Source organism: Scophthalmus maximus, chromosome 12, assembly GCF_022379125.1.
Source record: "Scophthalmus maximus strain ysfricsl-2021 chromosome 12, ASM2237912v1, whole genome shotgun sequence".
Lineage (NCBI taxonomy): Eukaryota > Metazoa > Chordata > Actinopteri > Pleuronectiformes > Scophthalmidae > Scophthalmus > Scophthalmus maximus.
This window is the reverse complement of record NC_061526.1, coordinates 16313240-16335999: the sequence shown is the minus strand read 5'-3', so window position 1 is coordinate 16335999 and position 22760 is coordinate 16313240. Positions and strand designations below refer to the sequence as shown.

The 22760-nt window shown below is 46.5% G+C and overlaps 1 protein-coding gene across 1 annotated transcript in view; it reads right to left on the bottom strand.

The window, feature by feature from the left end:
• The window catches only part of LOC118285910 (aldo-keto reductase family 1 member B1-like), a 72671-nt gene extending 67867 nt beyond the window's left edge, over nt 1-4804 (bottom strand). Inside the window, exon 1 of the mRNA XM_047336190.1 lies at nt 4703-4804. The gene's annotated coding sequence lies outside the window, so the exon portion shown is untranslated. The remainder of the gene's footprint in view (nt 1-4702) is intronic.
• Between the last annotated feature and the right edge of the window lie 17956 nt (nt 4805-22760).

Here is a 22760-nt window from a genome sequence, read left to right as displayed (position 1 = left end):
CACTTACTGTTACAGGCAGGGTTTTTTGAATACAATCTGTAAAGTTTATTGTATATCCTAAAAAAAATGTTTGAATATGAGATTCAAAGTATCTTTATTATATTTCTTTAAGCATCACTGTCTCATTTAAAAACTAAAAAGTAACATCTCTTTTTTTATATCCCCCTTTGTATCATGAAAAAATAAAAAAAATGTAAATAAAGATGATTTCCATACTTGCTAAATATTAAAGGCCCTGCACACCCACACCGGTCACAGGTCACTTATCCGGGGCTAATTTAACCTCCACTCGGGTTGAAGTTCGGGTTGAGTTTTGCTGCAATTACATGAGGTCACTGACCTCCACGAACCAATCAGAATGACACAGGTGCAACGTCCCTGTCCTGATAGGTGCAGCAGACTAAAAGGAGGGTCAATAGATGAACATCTCAAACATGTGTGCAGGTATGGGTTCATGTCCACAAATCATTTAACCCGTGTCATTTCGTAATCCTCACATCTAAGAAACGTATGGTTAAATGGGAAAATCAAGAAATCAACATGAAGAAACATAACGTACAAAGTTTTTATACTTTGCCAAATGTTCCAAACCTCGTCATCATGCTAAGCCGCAATAAACTCATGTGATGGCCGAGAGACAGAGATTTATTGGACAGCACAAAGGCAGAGAGCAGGTTGTGCAGTCTCATAGGAAGCAGGCGTTTTGTTTTTGCTTTTCTAGCCAGAGGGAATCTAATCGATTTTTTGGTGTTGACAGCGGTTTTATTTAAATGTCCGCAGCCTTAGACAAAAAAAAAGACCAAGAAAAGAATTAGAAGTCAGTGTTCAAATGGCGGCTGATGATAATGAAAAGAAAACCTCTCCCCAGCTGGCCTATAAAAGACTTTCAGAGAGACATCTTTGAAGGTTCTCCTTCAAAGCCCCGGCTTGCCTCCACAGCCGCATCGGGGGATTTCTGTTATTAATTGAAGTTAATTTTCTGGGATATCAGTTTGCTGGGCACGTGGGAAAGATTGATAGCCCCCGCGCGTCTCCCGAGTGTTGGGATGTGGAGGGGGACGGGCGAGAGGACAGAGAAATGACACTGTTCCCTCACCATGCCCGAACCCCGGCTTTCACTTTTATCATCCCCAAATCAAATTACAAACATCGGAGGCCAACCTTGGCTGGAGGAGATTTCCATAAGATTAATTAGTCCGGCTAGCCAAAGACAGAGTGGGCAGGGGGAAATATAAAATAATAAATATGGGAGGGGGTGGCGGGGTGAGCGTGGGGATGGGGGTTGGTGGAGAGAGGGGAATGGCGAATGAAATGTGTGCATTTGTGTGTGTGCGTGCATGTGCGCTGAATGTGTATGAGAGCGAGCAAGTCGATTGGACAATGGGTAATTAGTGCGAGGAGCAGATTCTCAAAGGCACGGAGAGGACAGCCGAGTGGGGGCTCTCCGTTGGCCCCGTGATGTGGAGGGCCGTACGGCGGGGCCCACATTTAATTAGCACCACTTTGATACCCACAGGAGTGCCAGGGGCCCCGGGGCAACCTAAACAGTGACTGACAACCCCACACCTCCGGACGCTCCCTGCTCTCCAATTATAGATGCACCAAGCAGAGCGGGCCCAGCGTAAAGCCTCATACAGAGGAGCGCCCGTGTGCACGCGCAGACACACGCACACACACGCAAACAGGCCAATGCACACCTTTGCACAGCATGCGCGCAAAATGCCCAAACAAGCCATCCGACCAGGCAGCTGGCTCCAGCCTCCTCCTATTTGTGTGCTACAAATTGGCGTTTGGATTAAATGGAGCTTGAGATGCCCCGAAGGCGAGAGGAGAAGACAATCTTTCACCTGGCCTGATCTGCTACCGGAGCGGGCGTTTAAAATGAGGATTAATTTTTTGGGTGAGGGGTGGCGGTGGTGGTGGTGCTGTTGGAGGACGGGAGGATGGAGGGGAAAAGAAGGGGGCAAAAAAACCAAACTCTGTTTCCTGAGACACGCAGCGTTAGGAAGCAGCTAGTAAAAAACAGGCACACGCGTGTGGGCACAAACACACACACACACACACACCTTTGGCGTGCCAGTGAGTGCACAATCTGCAATATTAATGTGCAGCGGCGAGCCCGAAGAAGTGACTGGGAGAGCAGCAGCCTGTGCCGTGTTGCAGTGGTCTATTTTTAATGCGCGGGGATGCGTGTGACACCGCAACAGTTTACGACGCTTGAGCTACGCGAACAAACAAAACGTCTGGCTCCGTGAATTATGCAGCCACCGCGTTCGCACCCGACCCCCAAAACAGATGTTTGGTAAACAAACTGCTTACTCTTCAGCTGACAAGATGTTTGTGTGAATAATAGATATTCAAATCTGTCCTCCCGACACCGGGGGGGGGGGGGAAGAAAGTTGCCGTTGTAATTTGCTGTATTATTCAGCGTGTTCTCTTTTCCTCCCATCGCTCGCGCGCTCCCTCGCCGCCAATTTGGCGGTGCCTCGTTGACAAACACGTACGAATGACAACATCAACAGCAACACGCTAGTTGTTCTCTCTCAATACACCCTGAGAAAACACTTCCTCTTTCATTTGTTTTTTTTTTTACCCAGTAACAACCCCCCCCCCCCCCCCCCCGCCCCCCAGCCTGTCATAAATGAATTACCAGACTTTGAAATATTAATCCACACGGCACACATCCCTCACCAAAAGAAAGGAAATGTGAAGACGTTCGCAGTGACAAGCCAACACTGCCGGCTTAGATTTTTAATCAAAAGAAGTCAATAGGATAAATAGTGTAGGTAAAAAGATGGCAGCACCAACAATATGGCATCTAATCACATGCGCGTGCCTGTGCTGTCAAAGATAACTCCTCTCCGTGTCTCTTACGGGGAAGCCGCGGCGGCGCTTTCAGGCGTGATGAATTGCGGAGACTCGGCGAGAACAGATTTGGCGCCATCGGGCCGCAACGTACACAACGTACGGGCAGCGTTGTGTTTATTCAGGGACCCGGCGGGCTGTGTTGGTTCATCGATAAAGCGTGTTTGATCGGGGATTACCTTTTAATCAATGGAGGAAATCAAACAAACAGGGACCGCTAATGGCCGCATAATCAGTGGCAGTGAGCTCGGAAATTCACTAAAAGGCCAGGGGGTTTGGTGCATGTCACGCCCCAGGGCGATGAGGGAGACGCATGGCAAAACGTGAGCGTTACTTTCCACATTCATGCAACAGCCTGCCGACACGTTAATGGAAATGCAAGTTACGCGAATGCACAGGGGGACTTCACCTGAGAGCGGAGTTTGTGTCCTGCATGTGGTGTGTGGCACGAAAAGAACCTTTGTCTGAGGTCAGAGAGAGATTGTGTCGTTCGATGCACCACATACGTCACAATGTCCCCGCTGAAGATTCAACCAAGACGAAAATATGTCCCTGACCTTGTCCGAGTGTTTTTGAGTTGGCTAAACATTAGGATTTGATCTAACCCATCTTCTGCTGCATTCGTCGCACGTGAACGGCAAACTCAGGAAAATGTCCACAGCCAATTTTTCGTAGTTTATGTCCGAAAACAGCTGATGTTGTCAGTGAATGTTCTGGAGATATTACTGCTGCAATCCTTATCGCATAACATAACTTTTTGTGTTGAAATCTCACCTCTCATACAGCAATAGTAAATAAATGCAGCGCGGATGTCACTAGGGTGTAACCTCATACTGTGTATGGTGACGCCCTGTGACCTATTGATATAATATAGCAATGTTCAGAAAATGTAATTCTTTCACTTCCTGTCCACAGTGAGGACTATTTGCATTTTAAGACAGCCCCCCCCCCCCCCCCCCCCCCCCACACACACACATACACACATTCACTAAACCCATCCTACAGGGCTAATGCCGTGCCCACCCATCTCTACCACCACCACCACCAGCAGCAGCAGCAGCACATTAGCCCATTTGTCACACCCCAGGCCTCCGAGGTAGTCCACAGAGTCGACCCTCTTGACCCAGACACTCTCTCACCCAACTGCCTCCAGAGCTCCGGGGGTTGTCCCTTCTGCGACGACACAACACCCACCCCCCCACCACCCCACACTACCCTCCGGCCCCACTTTGCCAGCCCCTTCTCTGTCCACACATGGAGCCCGGGGAACCGAAAGCAGTGCCAGATGGGGCCTCTTGTTACCACAACAGGCAGCCACGCATCCGTTGCAAAGCAGCCTCCCTCGGCTCTCGCTCGCCTTTGCCCCCTCGGCCTCTGTGTTCGCCCTCATACATATTGATGTACTGAAACTTGGCATGACACTTAGAAGTTGACTCAATTCATGTAGACCCCCCCCCTCACCCCCGACAGCTGTCAGACATTACATCCAATCAGTTTGGCTCGAACCAGCTATTGGGCAACGCGCCCAGACTGCTGAGCACCAATGGCCTTTATTGGAGACGACAAATTGGACCCTCTCAAAAACTCGGCCATTCGCCCTGTAATGCAATTTGTCACCGCTTTGCCTACTTTTTTTTTTTTCTTTTCTGTGGTCACTGACAGTATATCACCTTTCCCCGGGGACATACACTACATTTGAAGTAAGTTCGCCTTTGATTACCCGTATCTTCTTGTCTTATTGCTCTCATGCAGCTTGTGATTCATCCGCTAATAATTTAACCAGAAGTGATTGACAAACGAAGTTACCTGCATGTCCAATCTCTTCGCTTCTACTCACCCACGTCTGATCTCCTTCGAGTTGACAATAGAGGAAATGCAGCTGTCACGTCGTCATGAGCATCAGTATCCTCCCAGTGTGGTTTGTTGTTAAGAACAGGATCTATATGTATATGTACAAAAAAGAAAAAATCTGTGATAGTCAGGTTTACCAGCTGTTTGGTCGCACAAAGATACCGACAGTCATCTTAGACATGCGCCATTGTTGTTTTGACAGGATTCAGTAACACGCTGGCAGGTTTAATTAAGGCTTCTGACTTGTCGGAAACTGACAAAATCAAGTTGTCAGAGCTTGGAGACGCAAGATCAAATCAATATCACCACAGCGGGAAACAAGCAAAGACAGACGGTGCTCCAGTGTGACATGGTGTTCTTCATTAAGTTGAATAATGACATTTTTTCTCCAGATCCTCTTTTTTTCCGAAAAATTGTTTACTTCACTTATCAATTATAAAAAATTGACAGTGGATTGATCAGACAGTTCTTAGTTTTGAACTTAGAGTAATTTGCTTGCTGAGCTTTCTTTGAGCTCCCTCAGTCCTGCGTCCACAGCCTCGTTGTAAATTTTTAAATCCCTTAAATTTTAATCCATCTGGCAGTTTATCCTGACGGGATAGAATAAAGAAGTCGTAAACTTCACACACACACACACACACACACACACACACACACACACAAGGTCTCGTTGGGCCGAGAGCCGCGTTCGGATTTGGGCACACGGCTCGCGAGCCATCGTCCGACACCATGCCTCATCCGTCCCACAGCTGCAAATCATTATCATTTGTTATAGATTCTGTATATCAACAACATTACACGTAAAGGGTTCCATATGGACACGGGACGACATTCTGCGTGGTCGGACACTAAACGGTTCGGAGTAATTTCACATGATCCCATTGGCGAAGGAATCTTGGCCCCTTGCAATTTCCAACGTAAAGACACGGAAAAACATGTGGCGTTGATGCATGCGAGTGCAATAACATTTGCTCTGCAAATCACTTCCACATTGAGGCCGCGCTTGTGTCAGGTACGCTGCCTCAACAATGACGGTTCGTACGGTAAATTGCACTTTATGTTTCTGTTAATGAAGGGGGGTTTTTTCGCTGCAAATTGAGCCGGGTCGCAGACATTTCCTATTAGAACATGTTTAGTCAGAACTAAATCTATGCAAAGGCATTTTGACATTTACTGCACACATCACCCAAGATGTCAAAATTGTGGATTTGTCTGCATGCATCTGTTTGTTGGCAGGCCTGTGTCGCTGCGACCTGTTGCATCTTGGCTGACGGTTGTTGGCTGGAGCCCAGGGCTTCCAATTACGGCTAAATGCCAGCAACACGTGCAGCGCGGGATGTTGGATGCTCGTGTGTGCCAGACAAAACAGGGGGCAAGTCAAGTCGTTGCTCCCCGACACTGCGCTACATTAAGGTTTTTAATGGCTGGCAGCTCGTCACTTAACTGCTGTAAACACCCTGTCGGCGAACTGTGAGCAGCCCACGGCAATTTGTTTGTAAATTAATGAGGGGGGGGGGGGGGCCCATTCCCGCCTCTCGCTGGCACGTCGCCAGTTTCCGGCTGCGGAGGCGGCGCGCTGGTACGGGGATGTCGGGATGGAAGGGGCCAGGAAGGGCACGGGCAATGTTGGGAAGACTGAAAGGTAAAAGGACCTGAGAGCAGAGGATGAGGGAGTACGTGAATGAAGGTGTCGCCGGTGCACTGTGGAGACGGAAGGGAATTTGTGAGAGAGGATAAAAGATGGAATTGTCCACATCGAATAACTCAAGAGCAACCCCAAGCTTATTACGTTCGATTTGTTTTATCTACACTCACCTACATACTTAGCCTTCCCTCTTAAAAAGCACATAATCAGAAGAAAGCAATTCCTGAACCACAAACTAAACCCGGAATAATTCTTTTTACCAGGAACCGAAAATGACGGCAGCGCTGTGTTAAGGTTCGAGATAGCCGCATGAAGGGTGGTTCAAAAAAATGTCACATTCAACAGGGTTCCAGGCTTCGCCGGTGATGCTTGTGCTGAGCTAATTTACTAAACAGTCTGTGTGAACAACCCCTGGCCCCACTCCACCCCTTCCTCCTCACTTCAAAGTAACTTTATTAGGGGAGAGATTAGACTGCACTTAACCTCTAATGACGCCGTGCGAAGGGGCTGAGGAGAGAGGGCTCTGCGCGCCGCCGTTCTATTTGATAGTTTCAATATGAAGAAAGAAAGGAAAGGACGGGGAAGCAGGGGACGGGGAGGCGGTGTGAATCGCGACGGCTTCATATCTGACAGCAACGTGGTGCCGTGGTGCCGCCCGTCACCACTCCTTCCCCACCCTCTCCGACAACGCACAGGTGTTCCCCCTCCCACTTTGCTTCCCCATCAACCTTTTCTTCCTCTCGAACCTCCCACCAACCCCTTTTCTCTTTTAGTCAAACCCCCGCCTGCAACACACACACACACACACACACACACAAATAGGCCAAGGCAACTTGCCAGCAATCCGCCCCCCCCACCCCCCCTTCCCACTCCCCCTCCCTGGGGATTTGTGTGATATTTAACTACGGCTACAGTGGCATTTACTAATTTTATATGTGCAGAATTTATGTCAGATTCTTATTCAGCGGGAACAGGGGAGCGGAGCAAAGGTGGCTGCCTCCGTGTCCACTGTGTATACACTGGTATTATGTGAACTATTCACAACACGTCCACTGACACGAGCGTCGCTATTTTGTCTATAACTCCGCCGCGTTTCCCAACCCAGGTGCCACAATTAAAGCCTAACCTTAGCATTTGGAGGGGGAGACCAGACGGAGCCAATTTGTTGTCCGCCACGCAGCCCAGCTTCGATACAGAGCGGACAGTAAAGGTATTCTCCTTTTCTTTCATTGCCCCTCACAGGGAGCTCGCTGCCCAGGGGCCACATCTTGTTGACAGGGGTGCAAGGTCAATCAGATACTACCGATACGGGGACACAGACACAAGGCGAAAGACATGCAGGCATGCACACACACACAGACGCAGGCGGCACGTGCGGCCCTGCAGGTGCTTACACACGGACAGCACCGAGTATTCACTTTGCAGAATTAGCCAAGATTAAAGTACACAAAGAAAGATGTGCATCTGGTTACATAATGTGAAAGATACATAATGAGATACATGTATTGTATAGGGGGTGAGTGCATTGACTTGCAGTTCTTGCAGAGAAATTGCGATCCTCACGAGCCATCATAACTACGTTATACTTTGCTTTTGAAATTAAAATGAAAAATAATCAATTGCAAGTTATGCGTAGTAACTAATTGCCGGTTACACCTGCAGACATAACTGCATTAGTAATCGGAGCAACATGTTACACCCGATAGGGATCACCCTGGAAACAGGAAAGAAATGTCATCATGACATTACCAGTCTTGAATACGTTGTCCTAACCACACATGTCCAAATACGGGCTGCTCGGTAAAAGAATCAAATCACACCGACAGACTGAAAAAGTGATGAAGACAGCGAGTGAGAGAAAGCAAGAGAGCATGACAGGGAGAGAAAGGGACAGAGACTCATAAAGAGGAGGCAAAAGAGAGAGTTGAAAGATGGGGGAAAAATATAATGATAAAAGGAACTGCCTGAAAAGGGGGTTCAGGAGATTGACCTGTGGGGCTTAAAATCAAATTGCAACGGTATTGTATTCCCTCCCATTTCCAGTACGGCTAGTAAGCTCCTTATTGATAGAGGAGAGATGAGACCACCCATACCTGGAGCTCATCCTGCTGTCACCGCGCAGGACGGGCACCGGGAGGAGGGAGGAATCACACATCACACGAGGGGCCCTTTTCTATTTTGCAGCCAAAGCCAAAGCCAAATCCCCGGGGTGAGATCCCGCCTCGTCCCCCAACTCAATAAAATAATTAGCTTTTGGACGGCCCGGCCGTTAATCAAGCTGCTCTAACATATGCAAAGGCAAAAAAAGAGGAGGAGAAGAAAAAAGAGGATATATTCATCTTTTATCCGTCTTTTCACTTGGCGAGCCGTGGCACTTTTATCTGTAAAAGTCGCTGATGTGAGTTCTTCCCCCCCTCCCCAGATTTCTATAAAACATACGGCACAGTCAGATTGCTTTTTAATTTTATGTTTAGTCTACAGGAAGCGAGATTATTGCTTCCCGGACTGAGGGGGCCGAGGAGTAAGTGAGAGAATCAGCACAAACTGTTTCGTTTCAAATAAATCTGCGAGGTGCCGGCGAGAGGGCATGTCACGTGAAGAATTTGTTTAATAAACCCGTGCTTCTCAACCCCGCTCCTCGAGATTTTCTCAGGGCGTAATTGTTAGCTGTAAATGAAACATCTGTCGGGCTGTGGCGCTGCAGTCAAAGAATGTCCCGACAATCACAGCAGCCCGCAGACAAATAACTGTGAGTGAGAAAGCCAACAGGAGATTTTGCAGTCACACATTCACAAAGGCTTTGTCAGGAATCCAATAGCAATACAAACACCAGCATTAGCCTGGTAGCGTCAGATTACTTTTTAACACTATATAAAACACGTGAACTCAAAATAAAACGAAAATTCTTAAGTGAGTGGCTCTCGCTGAATCAAGATCACATGCAAATGAATGGGAAGTGATGCAGAGTCGATGGGAGGCGGTCTGACAACAAGTGAGATGCCTCTTGTCTGCGGAGGCCATGCCACTGTTGGAAGTGGCACTAAAATATGGAGCGCTAATTTAGGGTATGACACGTCTCGGTGTCTAATTTTCCTATTGCTACACATTACAAGCAGGAGGTTGCAGATATGCATTTGACACTCACCCCTTCAGGGGATTAATCAGTATTTTCACACCTACTGTATATGAAGGGCAATTGGGCTCAACCTGAGATATGCAAATGGCTCCCTTTTTTTCTATACGTGCCGTGCTCAAGAATGCATTTCATCTGAGAGCAAAAGGTCACATGGCTGTGACGCAACGCTGGCGGCAACCAGTACAGTGCGGGGAAAGTTTTATTCTCGTGTTGGACTAGAACGTCGTGTCAAATTGAAGCACCTGTTTTCGGCAAAGACAGAGGCAGAGTTAAACCAACTGTCAGACTCTCTCGATTCCTGGTGGACAAAGACCTCACACTGTCAAAACTGAGTACAGATTCAAGGAGTACCGTGAAAAAACAGTACTATAGACACACCTGCTGGGAGAAGAAAACAAGTCAATGACCAATGGTCAGAAACACCTTGGATGAGAGCACTCATGGAGCTCTTATCCTTGAGAGAAAATCTGTGAGCGCACGCATGGATTTTTCTTTGCAGCGAGCATGAACTAATGCTGAAATGATAAATAACGACGACTTCTATGCGGTGCACCAAAAACAGAGAGAAACCCCCCCCCCCTTTTTATATTTTCTTTCCATCCTCCTCCGGCCTTCGTTCCAAAGCTCCCATCTCTAATGTATGAACCCATCGCCAGGCATTGTGGAGGAATCCAGCATCAACCAACAAAGTGTTCAATAAAATATGGAGGCCTGGTGTTCAAAGCCATGCTAAACGCACCTGACATAGGGGAGAGGGAGCAGGACGTGCAGCTTTTGTCAGATGGAAGGGGGAAGAGAGCACGGAGCACATGAGAGAGGAGAGGAGAGGCTGAGGGGAACTGTTGGGTGGAATATTGTAACTTTCAGATCATAACACTTCCACTGTGGCTTGGGAGCAATGATGGTGGACTGGTGGCTTACACGGATTTGTGCGTGTGTGTGTGTGTGTGTGTGTGTGTGTTCAGGTTGTTTATCTTTGGATGGCATGTTGCGTGATCCAATGCTTCAGCTAAATTTCATGCTGATTAGTTTCACCATCAATAAACCGTACCACAGATTCGACTACAGTTTAGTCAAATGAAACTGACACACTACAAATGAAGGATTGAATCCAAGATGTACAGTTTGAATTCTGTAATCACAATCGAGAGGAATGGTTTGACATTTTGCCAAGCAGTTATTCCATTTCTCGCTCATTAATAGTCTGTAAAATAAATATGTCGCTGGAGTGTCAGATTGCTTAGCTTAGCATAAAGACTGGAAATAGCAGGAAACAACTAGCCTGGCTCTGTTTGAAGGAAACTAAATATACTGAATAGAACCGTTAAATAGTAATAATATTAAATGGTATACCTAGTTTGTTTATCTACAAGTGTGAAAATGAAAAATTGTGTACTACTCACAGACATCCCCATAAAAAAAGGAAACATTTCTGCAGTCTTTGTACAGTTTAAATCATAGTCCGTATAAAGACTCAACTTCTCAACTTCCTCTGCTAAATATATCCCGGATACGGGTGCCGCCATTTTGTACTCCTGTACCAAGGTAAGGTAGGTAGGACCAATCCCAAGACAGTTTCAACCGTCAATCAGGATTTTTTTTTAAATAGCATCAAATAACTAATTAAAGCCAAACTTACAAGATCAATACTTAAACATATAGGTGTGATAAGAACAATCTAAATTTACAAAAAAATAAACATTTAAGAAAAATGTATTTGACAGTTTAGGACCTATACTGCATCCAACCACCAGGGGGCGATCACGAGAATTTGCCATCACTTTTGGGGAGCTGTCACGTCGCCCATCTTTGTATAGTTTACAGCTTAGCCCCCACACGCCCTCTTCCATTCTTTATGCTAAGCTAATTGACTGCAACCTCCATCTTAAAGTTCACTGTACAGACATGACAGTGGAATTGATAATCTCATCTCCCGCAAAAAAAAGTGAATAATAGTACTTCCCTCAACGTCAAATGATTGCTTTTAAAGCTGAATAGAAGACGCCATTAATTAAATAATGACTCCAACAACTACTGTACAGATGCTCTCCATAGTTTCATTGCTGCACTATGATGCCTCGCTGCTTTTTGACACCGCAGCTTGTATGACGTGTGGGTCTGGCCTGTGTGTGTGTGTGTAACTGAGGTAGAGAGAGATCAGGAGAGACAGCGAGAGCAGGGGAGATTGAGCTCAGCGGGCTGTGTGGCCACTGATGTCTGCAGATCATCATGTATCATAATTACCCGCAGCAGAAATTAGAGTAGGGATGTTGAAATTTCCATCATGTCTGTTTTCTTTGGGGCCTCGCGCACCTAATCACCTCCAACGGAATGCGGCTGTCAATCACCGCGTGACTCCTGTCCTCAATCCATAATTCCGGGCTCCCTCGAGTGGCGCTGCCTGCTGGACCGAGCTGCGGAGCACGTGCACACGCTCACGTGCCGAGCGCACGCACTGAGCAAGCACGCACAATTTCAAAGACTCCACACGCGCGCGCACAAACAATACACTCGCTCGGCGAGATTAGTTAAGAACGAGAGGCTTGAGAGGCCAGGAGCCAAATGAAATAAATAAATAAATAAATAAATAAGCAGATAAATAAAATACAAGCTGGTGTTCTCATAAATTTTAGATGACAGGCTTATATTGATTGGGGTGTGTTTGAAACTAAACAAGCTATATCCATGGCCCAGAGCACTGAACATGCACTCTGTAATAATTATTTATGATATATTTGGAGAAGGGCCCAGTGATGTTTTGGCATAATAAGCTGGAGCAGACTACAGAGTGTAATCACCTGGGCTACCCGTACAGTATTGAACACCAAGGCCAGATAGAAAGCTTGCTTCATGAGGAATACAAACTTTGAGTTTCTTAGGCGCTGAGAGACATAATCAAAACTCTCTTCCCTTATGCAGAGTTTTTGGGGTCATGTCAAACTACCGCGTGTTCACAAAGGATGAGATGAAACGTGCACTTCGACGTGATGGGGAGTAATCACCTGATTGAAATGACATGACATGAATTTTAATCTCTCCAAGAGATCTGGACTCCGCCGGCTCAAAGAAAGAAACATCAACAGTAGATCAAATGCGTAACCAGACGCTGTCCACACATAACCCGTGCTCCATTAAAATATCAGAATATAACTGCTGCTGCGTCCATCACAGGGCCTGGGGAAGAATGGCAGGTGGATGATCACCCCATTTAGTGTGCTCCGTGTCGCCCACCAATCTTGTGTTCGGGCCTGATATCACAGATGAGACCTAGCTACAAGTAGCCTTGTCAGAGGACGCTGCGGCACATACATCTAAATCTGATTTGCAAAACGGACAGATTTACTCTGTGAGTGTGTGCATGTGTGTGTGTGTGTGTGTGTGTGTGTGTGTGTGTGTGCGCGTGTGTTTATGTGCTGATAAGCCCCAGCAAGATGAGACAGGGACCTCCGGGTGACAGGTGATGCACTTCACATTTAACAAGCTTACACTCCAGTGTGTCCGTACATACAAACAGGGCGTAAGTAGCTTGGAAATCAATGGCCTCTAAGGGGATCCCTTAGAGGCCCCCCCCCCCCCCCCCCCCCCCCATGTCTGGCCAACGAGACTTTAGACATTACTAATCCATGTTTGATATCAAGCCCATACGAGGAGGAGGAGGAGGAAGAGGAGGAGGAGGAGGAGGGGGTGACACAAACACAGCATCCTGCGATATCCAATTTGGAACAAATAAAAAATTGAACAGTAATGCAAGACTAATCAGGAACTGTTGTTTACATAGCTGTGATCTCTGACTCGATGTCTGACGATGTTTTCCCACAGGGCCTTGGCGTGTGTGTGTGTGTGTGTGTGTGTGTGTGGATGTTTGTGTACACACGTGTAAGTGTGTGTGTGTGTGTGTCTAGATTACACTGGGCAGTTTTGCTCTGTTTGTTGACCTGTCTCCACCGTCCAAACACTGCCACAGCACAGATCACTCTCACATTTATCGAAACACAGACGCTGCTCTTAACTCGTCTGGCACATCGGCGGCCGCCTGCAGATAACTCAACCATCTGGTCCATGTAGTTTCTTGGGTCGTCCACATTACGCGAGATGTCTTAATTAGCGTGAACGACGTTTTGGACGACTCTGCCCTCAGAAATCACACAAAAGCAGTCAAATGTTTTCCACATGTGGACATACTGTACCTAATTCGTCTGACCATCATCTGTAAATATGATCAGTCATTATTCCATGCCTTAAAGCACGTGTGTCTCCGTGGCTTCCACTTTTGAGTTTGAATGATATTGAAGCTGATCTCCAAAACTCACAACTTTTTGCCTCTACTTTTCGAAGCTCCACAGCTTGATTGAGGGCCACTTGTTTCTACGGAGGGCGTCGATTTTTTTCAAAGAAAAAAGCTGCCATGAATAGGAATGAATTAACAGCTGGCCGCTGTGGCCAGGTTAATTGTCGGGGACAATTTTCGGCTGCGGATTTGGTGTAAGTAAATTGTGGCCTTACCTGCAATACAACACATATGCTAGGCCACACACACACACACACACACACACACACACCACACACGCGCGCACACGCAAACACAGACTCACAAGGGAGCTGGGAGAGGATCCTGCAGAGGTCAGTATAGCAACACCAAAGATCAAAGACTTCTTTGACTTCACAAGAGTGTGTGTGTGTGTGTGTGTGTGTGTGTGTGTGTGTGTGTGTGTGTGTGTGTGTGTGTGTGTGTGTGCGTGCGCGTGTGTGTGTCCTCAAGTTTGCACAACAAATTATCTTCCTCAGCGGAAAGTCGTGGTGAGATTTCCTTTGTTAATTAATTCCATGCCTGCCATTCTCGTAAACTCTGGATCTCTAACACATACCATGTACATGTGTATCGCAGGAAAAAATAATAAAGGAATCTTGAAAGGTTGTATTGCTGACAAGAGAGCGATGGAGGAGGATTGGGGGGGGGGGGGGTTGTGAAAGTATAATAAACGTGTAGCTTTTCCACCGGTTTTAATTGCAAGGTGCAAAAGTGAAATGGCTGCGCTCCACAATAGTGTTCGAAGAAACAGGGGTGTCAGTGAGTGAGGGAGGCGGCGGAGGGGTGGAGAGGGGATGATGGGCAGACAGCAGAGTGGTAGAGTGCTGTTGAGAGGTGGGGTGGCGGACCTGGCAAGTGTGTGTGCGTGTGCGCGCGCGTGTGCGCGTGTGTGTGTGTGTCACAGTGTGTGACAGACAGGAGAGCGAGTTCCCAAGGTGCTCTCCGAGGAGCAATAGATAAAGATTGTCTGGGGAAAATTTCTCTCATTAGTCCTGAGACACAGTTGAGTGAAATTCAGCCGTGTCGGGTTACCGCTCGTCATGAGACAGAAAAAACAACACAGTGAGCAAATAAATGAATGTATACATCAGGAATTTATGGAATAAATGTTACGTGGATATGTGAACGCAAAATGAGCTGAAGGGCCGTCACCACTTGTATACTAACACTCGACCGAAGGCCATTATGAGCAGTGGCAAGGTCTGTGTGTGCTTCTTATCGTCCCCGTCCCCCGATAAGTCAGCCTTTAATGATAAAATGAGGTTACTGTGTCACATTAGAGTATTTTAAACCCGATGGCAGCAATATAATTTGGCACTAAAGGGGCCCGCATCAAGATAAATGTGTAATCCGCCGGCACACTGTACTGTTTACTGCTCAGCGGGAGTGGGTACAATCAAGGGGCTGGATTCAAAGTGAGGACGCACAAAGGAAGAGCTGTGATGTTGACACCAGAGATATGGCTGGAGTGAGAAAACACCCTGGTCCGGCCGGGCAACGTATTAATCTTGCCACCGACGCCGCGTGCAGTTATCTCCGCCGTACACGAGCTTCTCGGGGAACAAAAGGAGCGCTCCCTCAAACAGCACAAGCAGGTTTTGGACATTTTTATTACACTGTTAGCGGCATCAATTTTGAGCAACAAAAGGGGCCTCGCGCTGTGTGTGTCACCTCCGAGACAAAGCCAAACCAAGACAAATGAATTCCTCGGCATGCGATTGTTCAAAAAACGTGGGGGAGAGGGGATCCATTCTCTCACACATCTTCTTGACACAACAGCACGGATACAACAAATGTGCCCTTTCCGAGACAGAGACACCGGGTGAGACAGACGCACAGTTGTGACAGTTGGGGGGGGGGGGGTGGTGGCGGCGGCGACAGCGAGGGGGCGGGTGCCAAATGTATGAGGAAACCTCAATCCTCATATCTAGTTCACTATATTTTTCAGCTTCGCAATCAATAATCACAGACGCCCGGGCCTGCCTCTTCCTCCCTTCGCTTTCTCTACTTCTGTCTGGGAATGAATGAATAATAGAAACGCCGTGAAATTCATTTCCAAGATCATATTTTTAGAACCGGTGAGGACCATTAGTCTCAGAATAGATGCCGGTTGCTGTTGGCCTTTTGTCACCCTCTCCAGCTCCCCGTAACTCTCTGGCCGGCTGCGTGCCTAAGCAAGGAGGCCGAGGCCCCCTTTTTGCTCCATTGTCAGATGGAAATTGAAGTCGGTTTCTCTCTGTAATTGCTCCTCTGTGTCTGCATCATCTTTACCAATGAGAAGGAAAAAAAGACAGAGAGCGGAGACGGGCGAGCGCATGAAAGGCCCACTTGCCCTCTGCTATGCTTCCAACCTCAGCAGTCTATTATACCTGACGCTCCTCATCTCAGTCATTATCCTTGTGGGTTAGAGGTCGGGCGATACCCCTCCCGAGAGGTCATTTGACTCTTCTTAACACAACAAAGAATGCAGATGACATCGCTGTTGCATAAAAAGGTTACGCGCAGCGCAACCTAGAGAGGTCTCTGATGGCTTCCTCATTGCCTATTTAAAAAAAAAAATTTAAAAAAAGGTGCTCCAGTCTGGGCCCTCACCTCCATCTGTTGGAATGGCCGGTGGTTCGCCTCTCACGGTGAGCACAGAGAATAATAGTTCAGCCTCGTGGCGACCTTGGATATATCCCGGGGCCGGTGCTGTTTTAATACAAGCACAGCTCCCACTTCATGGATGCCTTTGTATTATTAATACTGTGAGAAATGAGAGGCGAGAGGTGAGAGACGGCGGGCTGAGTTTATGGATACTGTAGCGCCCGGGCAGCGTGGTCTGGCCATGGGAGTAGACGGAGGCTGAGTAGTGAAATCATTTCGGAAAACACATAAACTTCACCGTCGGTGAACACGGAATAACAGAGAGAGGGCCTGTTCAGCGCTGGGCCACACACCAACAACATTAGAATTAACAAGGGTTCCCTTTTTATGTTTGAACACATTTTATCGTTCTTTGGGGGATTAACATACTGCTAATATATCACATCCTTCCTTTCCAAATTCTCGTGCCAACATTGGGTGTGATGAAAATGGAGTTGCCTGTAAATGTACACGTTAATGGACCCTGGAAGTGTGACACCTCAATTGGTCGGGGGGTTGGAGTCGGTCAAGCGCCGCTGTCTGTCCCGCCTCTGTCTGTGGTGGCGCATGGATCAACTGTGCGCCCTCGGGCACGGCCGCGGCCCGTGCAGAACTTTCGACCAATCTTCAGGGCGAAACCAGGCCGAGGGCAGAAGAAGTTGTGCGCGATTGGTGTCTGCGTTGGCTCGACAGCGTGCGGGTGCGTGACTCCGTGTGTCACAGCGCCTCGAGGCCAGTCCAAGAAACGAGCGGCGTGCCCGAAAGTGGGACAGCGCCCCCCGCCAATTTCACTTCACAACAACTTCATTGAGAACGCCGCAAAGTCGGAAGAAAGTCCCCTGTGTTCCCAGACGGATCTGGCAAGCGGACAACAAATCAATCATCCCATTTGGCTAAGTGTTCGCACGGCATTCATCACAAAACTGGGTGATTTTGACGGGCATAACAAACCCACTACAAGCGATACAAAGGGCGGATATTGTGCGGTTTGGGTGCGCGTGGAGATACACGCACGGCAGCGATGAGGGAGAGACAAAGACACAACATTCTGAGAGATTATGACTCGTCCCTTCATTTCAATCTGTGCTCAAGTTGAATAACGCTATTTATAGAACGGGGCCTCGGAGCTGCTCGGAGAATTATGTAAATTCAAATAACATATTCTTTACATCAGAGGGAAAATAATGAAGGCGCCATAATGTGTTCCTTGTAACAATGAACGAGCTTGAGCAAAAATTTTCTCCGGACCCTGATCTTGAAGAACAATGCCTTGTTCACGGACAATTAAAACAAAGAGCAACGGGGTTCTGCTGGGACACGGCAATGAGCATAAAAGTCCTTTATGGCGCGTGCAAATTGTCCCTTTTTTTTTTTTTAACGAGGGTTGAGCACGCTCGACCTTAAGGAAGAAAAAATATCTAACAAACGCCCCCCTTCCTCCCTTTTATTTCATGTCTTCCCATGTACAGCGTCTCTTCCTGAAGGTGTTCTCTCTCATTTCATGTCCACGTCTTTCCCTCCCAACTTTTTACACACTGTATTTTCACTCGCAACTGTACACGAGTTGTGGGATTAAACACCACCTTGGTCTTTCGTCTTCTGCCCGCTCCCCCAGCCCACTCCTCTAGCTGTCTTTACTGGCTTGTAATGAGCCGCGATTCATAGCACGTTCATTTTAGATGTCGTCTGGAAAATCAACAGAAATAAAACCGACAAAGCCTGCACAATCTTACTGCTTCTTTTTCTTTTTCCTTTTCTTTTTTTTTTACAGAATTAGTGTATATTTCTGGTCACACAAAGCCATTAGCCTTGCATTTAGTGCTCAGGAGGAGATTTTTATGTGAATGAATTGTGACTGTGGTTGAATGTAACACAGGAAGATCAGTGGCCAGTGTGCAGCTACTACAAAGATATAAAACTAAAGACTTATGTATTTATATCCGACAAAATACCTTATTCCAATGTCGCTCAAGCCTCAACCAAATGAGTAAATACAAATGTAAAAGTGAGACAGAGGAAGGGGAAAGTAAGGGGACATGGTGTTACAGATTTACTAATCCAATTTTTAAAAATAATCTATAATATCTCAAAGAGCTATCTAAAGGGTTAAATGTTTGGAATTAATAATGGCAGCATTAGAAATACTTGCTAGTCAAAAAACGGCACAGACATTATTCGCAAAGCCACTTGATCAGCGACAGTTCAGTGTACGATTCGGTGACGCCATGCAACTTACACAACTTTATTTTCATTTCCAGTTGTAACCCTACTCCCCCACACCAGTGTACGGACTCTGATGTGTAACACGTTCTGTCTCACTTTGAGACAGAACGTTGGTGTTCAGATGTAAACAAAGTGTCACTTAGTGTGAAAGTTTTTTATTTGAAAAGACTTCCTTTAGGCCCTAATTATCTTGTGTGTTGAAAGGTCATCGTTTAATCCCCCTCTCTCTCTTTGTGAGAATGATGTTCAGATCTTAGTCTGTCGTTGCACCGTACCTGTCAATACACACGGTAGGTTCAAAGTAGAGAGGTCGGAATCATGAAATCGAATCATTTCTTTAACATGTTAGTGTGGCCACAAATGGAAATCACGACACCCGTGACATTTTTTTAAACCTTAGCTGTACTGAACGTTTATAGAACAATTCATGTTTGGGACCATTTTAAAACCTCTCGGCGGGGGGGGCGGACGCTGAAACACAATAATGCACGACTCTTCAAATGCTATAGGTCCACAAGCCTTCATTTACAGTAGGCGACCACGAGTCGCATTCATTATACAAAAACACATTCATTATAATACAAACATCCAATAGACACTAATTACAAGTGGTCTAATGAGACCACCTTTTGACATTTAAGATAAGCAAAAAAAGAATATACCATGAACACAGCCACAGGATGTGAGCCCTGAGTTTTTTTTAATGAGCGTTTGCTCAGTGCCTTCCTGATGAATGTATGTTTGTGCCACCGTGCGTTTGGCTAAGGGAGGTAAAGGTTAATATAGACGTGTGCGCAGCGATGACAGAAGCCATGGGGCCTAAAGAGCTTGAAGAAAAACAAGGGGCTGCATTCCCTCCGTTCCTCCTGTCGTGTATATATATATATCTCACTCTTTTTCCCCCCAATGCATTTTAAACCACCACCCTTTTTCCCCATCGTTTCCTGGGGAAGCCATGTGACCTCCGAGGGCCCTCGCAGTCATCCATCCCCCCTCCAATGTTCGTTAATTAACAACACCACAGTTCAGGCTTTTTGCTGAATCGCTAGATGCTGCGATCAAACTGACGGGCCATGATACAAGCTTCTACGCATAAAGAAAAACCACTTGCTCACTTAGAACCGGAGTGGGAGAGAAAATAATTATGTTCAGCGTCGCCAGTTGAGTGTGTGTGTGTGTGTGTGTGTGTGTGTGTGTGTGCGCGAGTGTTGTGCGTGACGAATAGGAGGGCGGCAGAGGTGGAACACTATCAGGGTCAAATCAATTCTTCTGCGTGTGGCAGAGAGAAACGGAGGAAAAGAGGGGCAGACGTGGAAAAGAGAGAACGTCGGACTGACCGAGATCCAGAGAAGGCAAGGACATCGCGCGACCTTTCCCTGCGACCCCCGACGTCTCTCAATTGTTCCTGTTGACAATCAACACCGTGACGAGATTACAGGAAGCGTTCTCAACTCGAACACCTTTTCCTCTGCTTTTCTGCCTTTGTATCACTCAAGAGGACGAATGAAAAGGGAAAAGGAGTGGCGAGAAAAATATAATATGGCAATTTAGCTAAGTAATTACAGCGTTTTACTCTCAACTGCCAAACCACCAACCGGCGGCTCCGTCGGCAGGGAAAGCTAATAATTCAATTTCTCGGTGACAGTAATTGTCAGCCGGTGTACCTAAAGGTCATATCAGTCACCCGGGAGAAAAGGGAAGGGAGAGCCCAATGACACAATCACACGAGAGCAATTTAACATCAGAGCTAATGGGAGGAGTGGCGCCGTGATGGACGGGGAGGATGGCAGCGAGGTGGAGAGCAGAGGAGCTTGATCTCATGACAAGAGTGCCCACGTGACGTGTCGATGGTCAGAAGACAAACGGTCTGAATGTGGAAAAACTGGGGGGCTGTGGCATTTTTTTCTGTTTATTCTAAGAAAAAAAATGGTTGGCCAAAGAGAAATGAAATCCTTGTTTGGCAAATGCTCGATTCTGGTTCAAATGCATCTGTACCGTTGCGTGGACTTAAAGTCACGATCACACATTTTTATTCCAGATATGTGTCTTGTGCAAATACAGGCAAATCAATACGATAAAAAAAAAAGGTCGACGCCTCACAGTCAGAACTGCGGGAGAGGTAACGAGGGGGCAGCCTCGCCTTTGAAGTAATTGACTAATACAGTAGCGGGTATTAAAGTCATTGGGTGCCAAAAGGGAGCAGGCAGCCGCTTGACCCTGAGCCACTTTGGACTAATCTAGCATTCAATCCAGCGTGTAATGACTGCTGGAGCTGTCAATCCTCTGGGCTCTCTTTCTGTCTCACACACGCTGACACACACACACACACACACACACACACACACACTCACACACACAAGAGTGACTGAGCACACACTTACATGCGCGAATGTGCACACGCTGGCACATGCACATAAATATATATCTTTGTCTTCAACAATACGAGTCTGTTGGACAGCTTGGTTCAGCCCCAGATCTATTCTTTTCATTGCACACTCAGTTCAATATGTTGCGCAATCGTGAGTGGGAACTCAATAACACAACAATTGTAATGATGCTGGTCCAAAGCATTGCCTTGGTCCTAAACAGCTGTGTATTGCCGTCCCTCAAACTGCGTCCGGACAACTTAAGTCTACTAGTGTTTGCTGATTGTCCAAATATCGTTATGGGGATATTTAAAAATTCAGGCCAATGTCGAACCAACGGCAGCGACGGAGCCGCCACAGCTGCAGATAAACTGAGGCGGATCATAGAGACGACAGTGATGTCACCAGGCGAAGTTAGTCAAGACCTCTACTACCCCCACCTCACTCTCGCCACCTGACTTGCCCCCAACCCTCAGCATGCAACTTCAACATGTGCCCGACGACTTCGGCAAAGAACATGGATTGGATGCATCTAAATAAATACCTAACGTGTCCATACTGTAATGCATATAATCGCATGAGTGCCACACATGATTATGCCGTGAATTGCAAACTCTTCTTCAGCGTCGATTATTCTGTCACAACATCTCTTTGTTCCCTTTGGACACACAGTTACGGATATTCGCACGCTGAGACTGTCTGATCCAGATGAAAAGAATGTATAAAGTGGGTGAAAATCAGTTTTGAGTGTGAACGACGATCACTTCTCGGTGTCCGCACATCCCCCCCCCCCCCCCCCCCCCCACACACACACACACTTCAGACGCATCCCCGAGTCATTTTGTTCTGGAACCAGACGGAGCTTAGTTAAAATGTCCCAGTGGGATCACAGGGCATCCAGGCCATCTTCACACATCATACAGTGGGGAGAGAGTAGATTTTAGGAAGACCGGAGGAATCGCTTTCTCCCCTTCGGAGACCTCACTTTAAATGAGTGTTTGGGCTGGAAGTCTCTTCATTATACATTGGCCGGGTTGAGCAATTCACTTAACCTCTCCACCTGGCTTGGTGGAGGTGATCAATAGGTTTAATCCACAGTGAAATGTCCATGAGGACTGAGAGGAAGAGAAAAGGAGACGACTTCAAAATTAAAGTCATCAGTTTCGTCTCCACTGAAGTATTTTTTTTCTTCTCTGCAGTGAAAGTTTAACATTTATCACATTGTAGCTTTTTTTTTCACAGGTGAAGGTAACACATTACATTTCCTCAAGTTATGTACTTAAGTATTTGCACAGTAGTTTATTTCCATAGAATGCTACACTTATACTCCACTACATTATATCTGGCTGTATAAGTTACTATGATCAACTAATAAATAGTAGATTATACTAAAGATGTGTTTTAAAATGTAAAGTCAAAATTAGCAACAGCTCAACTTGAATCAACAGCAACATTCAACAATCTACTGAAATTGCTCATTGTGCACAACAAAAAGTGTTACTTTTGATCCTTTAAGTACATTGTGTTTGAAATAATTGGAACTTTACCTCAAGTAAGATTTTGAAATGTAGGACTTTTACCTGTTTTGCAGTTTTTTTTGCATTGCTGTTTATGCTCACATGAGAATTATTTCAATCTTGGTTCTAGAGATTTGGATATTTGATGCATCATATTTACAGTAAGAAAAAAAATAGCTGCATTGTTAAAAAATCCTTTTTGTTTCGGTCAGTTGCAGCCGTA